The sequence below is a fragment of the Ovis aries genome, chromosome 1 (assembly GCF_016772045.2).
Source record: "Ovis aries strain OAR_USU_Benz2616 breed Rambouillet chromosome 1, ARS-UI_Ramb_v3.0, whole genome shotgun sequence".
NCBI lineage: Eukaryota > Metazoa > Chordata > Mammalia > Artiodactyla > Bovidae > Ovis > Ovis aries.
Genome location: NC_056054.1, coordinates 81,819,315 through 81,824,590, shown reverse-complemented (window position 1 = coordinate 81,824,590; position 5,276 = coordinate 81,819,315).

Sequence of the window (5,276 nt, the reverse complement as noted above, 5' to 3'; positions counted from 1 at the left end):
CATTTACATGGAGTGTTTAGTCCATTTACCTTTAATAGTAAGTAATGATATGACCACTTTTATAAATATCATCTTGCCATTTGTTTTCTATACGCTTCATTTGTTCTCTTTTCCTCTCTTGCTTATTTCCTGTCTTGCTTTGGCTGGAATGAGTTATTTTTAGTCTTTGTAGTCTGTTTCATTTTCTCTATTAACTGTTTTTTTCTACCTCTTTTTACTAATTGCATGAGAAATTACAACATGCAGTCTTAAATTATCACAATCTGTCTTCGAATTATAGTCTTCTCCACAAATAATGTAAAAACATTACAAAAGTACAATTCTACTTATTCTTACCATAGTATGCATTCTTAACTTCTAAAAAAAATTTACACATGTTCTAAACTCAAATGTACATTGTTATTTTTCGCTTTAAACAATCTTTTAAAGAAAATATATATTTTGTGTATACACAGAATTGATATAATGAAGATTTTAAAATGTCTTTTTATATTTACTCTTATACTTGTGCTTTTTCATGCTCTTCTATTCCATAGACCCTGCTTTGATCTGTAAAGTTCCTCTTCATTTTTAGAACTGTTTGTTTTTCTTATATCATAGATCAGCTAGAAGTGATGCCTGCCAGCTTTTAGGTGGCAGGAAATTTCTTTACTTTATTTTCATACATGAATAATAATAATAGAGTTTAGAATTTTAGTCGGACATTTTTGTTTTGGAGCTTTCTCACTTCTTTCCATTTTCCATTACAGTTTCCACAAACTGTGTAAAAAGATATTTAAATGTTTGCCAGACATCTCCGGTAGAATCATATGAATTTGGAGATTTCTTTTGGGGAAGTTTCAAATTATAAATTAAATGTCATTAATGGTTATACAGTGGAAGTGAGAAATAGATTTAAGGGCCTAGATCTGATAGATAGAGTGCCTGATGAACTATGGAATGAGGTTCGTGACATTGTACAGGAGACAGGGATCAAGACCATCCCCATGGAAAAGAAATGCCAAAAAGCAAAATGGCTGTCTAGGGAGGCCTTACAAATAGCTGTGAAAAGAAGAGAGGCGAAAAGCAAAGGAGAGAAGGAAAGATATAAGTCTCTGAATGCAGAGTTCCAAAGAATAGCAAGAAGAGATAAGAAAGCCTTCTTAAGTGATCAATACAAAGAAATAGAGGAAAACAACAGAATGGGAAAGACTAGAGATCTCTTCAAGAAAATTAGATATACCAAGGGAACATTTCATGCAAAAATGGGCGTGATAAAGGACAGAAATGGTATGGACCTAACAGAAGCAGAAGATATTAAGAAGAGGTGGCAAGAATACACGGAAGAAATGTACAAAAAAGATCTTCACGACCCAGATAATCATGATGATGTGATCACTAATCTAGAGCCAGACATCTTGGAATGTGAAGTTAAGCGGGCCTTAGAAAGCATCACTATGAACAAAGCTAGTGGAGGTGATGGAATTCCAGTTGAGCTGTTTCGAATCCTGAAAGATTATGCTGTGAAAGTGCTGCACTCAATATGCCAGCAAATTTGGAAAACTCAGCAGGGGCCACAGGACTGGAAAAGGTCAGTTTTCATTCCAATTCCAAAGAAAGGCAATGCAAAAGAATGGTCAAACTACTGCACAATTGCACTCATCTCACATGCTAGAAAAGTAATGCTCAAAATTCTCCAAGCCAGGCTTCAGCAATACGTGAACCGTGAACTCCCTGATGTTCAAGCTGGTTTTAGAAAAGGCAGAGGAACCAGAGATCAAATTGCCAACATCCTCTGGATCATGGAAAAAGCAAGAGAGTTCCAGAAAAACATCTATTTCTGCTTTATTGACTATGCCAAAGCCTTTGACTGTGTCGATCATAATAAACTGTGGAAGATTCTGAAAGAGATGGGAATACCAGACAACCTAACCTGCCTCTTGAGAAATCTTTATGCAGGTCAGGAAGCAACAGTTAGAAATGGACATGAAACAACAGGCTGGTTCCAAATAGGAAAAGGAGTATGTCAAGTCTGTATATTGTCACCCTGCTTATTTCACTTATATGCAGAGTACATCATGAGACATGCTGGACTGGAAGAAACACAAGCTGGAATCAAGATTGCTAGGAGAAATATTAATAACCTCAGATATGCAGATGACACCACCCTTATGGCCGAAAGTGAAGAGGAGCTAAAAAGCCTCTTGACGAAAATGAAAGAGGAGAGCAAAAAAGTTGGCTTAAAGCTCAACATTCAGAAAACGAAGATCATGGCATCCGGTCCCATCACTTCATGGCAAATAGATGGGGAAACAGTGGAAACAGTGTCAGACTTTAATTTTTTGGGCTCCAAAATCACTGCCGATGGTGACTGCAGCCATGAAATTAAAAGACGTTTACTCCTTGGAAGGAAAGTTATGACCAAGCTAGATAGTATATTCAAAAGCAGAGACATTACTTTTCCGACTAAGATCCATCTAATCAAGGCTATGGTTTTTCCTGTGGTCATGTATGGATGTGAGAGTTGGACTGTGAAGAAGGCTGAGTGCCGAAGAACTGATGCTTTTGAACTGTGGTGTTGGAGAAGACTCTCGAGAGTCCCTTGGACTGCAAGGAGATCCAACCAGTCCATTCTGAAGGAGATCAGCCATGGGATTTCTTTGGAAGGAATGATGCTAAAGCTGAGGCTCCAGTACTTTGGGCACCTCATGCGAAGAGTTGACTCATTGGAAAAGACTCTGATGCTGAGAGGGTTTGGGGGCAGGAGGAGAAGGGACGACCGAGGATGAGATGGCTGGATGGCATCACAGATTCCATGGACGTGAGTCTGAGTGAACTTCGGGAGTTGGTGATGGACAGGGAGGCCTGGTGCGCTGCGATTCATGTCGCAAAGTCGGACGGGACTGAGCAACAGAAGTGAACTGAACTGAATGGTTATAATATTATCTAGGTCCTCATCTTGGTGGACTTTTGGTAGTCTGGGTATTTTTGGGAAATTAGCCTGTTTCTTCTGAATTTCAGTGGATAATTGCTCACAGAATTCTTTTTTACTTTTTCAGTGATTATGCAATCTTCTGTTTTTTTGTTCATGGTGGAGGTATGCCTTTTCTCTTTTTATATTTTTCACTCTTTCTAAAAGTTAGTCAGTTTTATGGTTTTGAAGAACCAGCTTTGCACTTCACTGATAGTTTCTATTTTATTTATGTTTGCTTTTATTAAAGTTATTTCTTTCCTTTTACTTACTTTGCATTTTTTTGTTTGCCCTTCTTTTTTTTTAGTTTTTTGAAGGTTGGAAGTTAGATTATTGATTCATCAATTTTCTTCTTTCCTAGTATAAGCACGCAGTGCTATAACTTTTCCTCTCATCATTGCTTTAGCTGCATCTAATATTTTGTTATATTGTTTTCTGTTTTAATTCTGATCTACCTTTTTGTCCCATTTAGTATTGTCTTCTTGGATCAATCACTTATTTTTGCCATGTGCTATTTAATTGACAAGTGACTTGACAATTGCCTGTTTTTTTTTTTTCTCAATAATTGATTTATAGTTTGATTTCTTTAGTGTCAGAGAAACTACTTTGTATAATTTTACTCTTTTAAGTTTGTTAAGATTTGTCTTATAAACTAAAAGATTTTCTATCATGGTGAATATTTACTGGGTGCTTGAAGGAGATATTTATTTTGCTCTCATTGAGTAAGGTGATCAAAATATTTTAAATAAATCCTTTGTTTTACTGTCTTGTTTCCATCTATATCTTTCCTCATTTTCTTTCTATTTAAATTATGAGTTCTAGTAACAGCCCTAGCTATAACTGTTTACTTATTTATCCTTTCAGGTCTATCAATGTTTGTCTCATCCAAAGCTCTGTTGCTTGATGTGTACACATTTAATAGTGTTATATATTCCTATTTTGTGGTTATTTATTGTTATAGAATATTTGTCTTTGTCTCCAGTAGAGTTCTTTGTTTGGAAGCTATTTTATCTGCTATGAATATAAGTCTCTTGCTTTTTGAAGCACCTTTGTGCTTGGGCTAGCCTTTTCTATCTTTCTACCTTCCACCTATCCATGGCATTGGATTTTAAATGTACTTCTTATAAAGGACATATAGTTGGGACCTATTTTTTCTCAGCTCTTATTCTGTGTTGCATAATTTGTATCTTTAAATCATTTATATTCAACATTCATATACTAGGGCTTATTACTGTATTATATTATTTTTTTATGTTTGCTCTTCTCTTTTTCTTTTTTTGCCTTCATGTGCATTATCTTGTGTATTTCAAAAGTTAACATTTCATATGCATTTGTTTATAACTTGTTTGAGCATGTCATTTTCTATAGTTTTCTTAGGAATAACTCTAAATATTTTAAACCACATGTTACTGTCAGTCTACTGGCATAAGCATTTTACCACTTCAAAGTAAGTGAGTAAGGCTTTTTTTATTTAGCCCCGTTTATCTTTCTTAATTTAAAATAATTATGTCATGAGTATTTGTTAGTATTATACTTTCTACTTGAATTATTACATATCTTTACAAAACACATAAGTATAATCTACTTCATTTAATCATATTTGTATTCTTTCCATTTTTCCTCCTTTCTTAATACTCCAAGGTTGTTTCATTTATCATTTCTCTTTGTTTTTTTTGAAGAATGTCTTTCAGTCATTCCTTAAGTGTAGTGACAAATTCTGTTAATATTTCTATAGGTAATAATGTCTTTATTTCTTCATCATTTCTGAAAAATAGTTCTCCTGGAGATAAAATTTATAGTGGGCATTTTTTTCTTTCAGCAGCTGAAAAAAAAATGTGCCACTTTCTATTCCCTTCATGATTTCAGATAAGAAATTCAGTTCAGTTCGTCTCTCAGTCATGTCCAACTCTGTGACCCCATGAATTGCAGCATGCCAGGCCTCCCTGTCCATCACCAACTCCTGGAGTTCACTCAGACTCACGTCCATTGAGCCAGTGATGCCATCCAGCCATCTTATCCTCTGTTGTCCCCTTCTCCCCCTGCCCCCAACCCCTCCCAGCATCAGAGTCTTTTCCAATGAGTCAACACTTTGCATTTTAGGTAGCCAAAGTACTGGAGTTTCAGCTTTAGCATCATTCCTTCCAAAGAAATCCCAGGGCTGATCTCCTTCAGAATGGACTGGTTGGATCTCCTTGCAGTCCAAGGGACTCTCAAGAGTCTTCTCCATCACCACAGTTCAAAAGCATCAATTCTTCAGTGCTCAGCTTTCTTCACAGTCCAACTCTCACATTTATACATGACCACTGGAAAAACCATAGCCTTGACT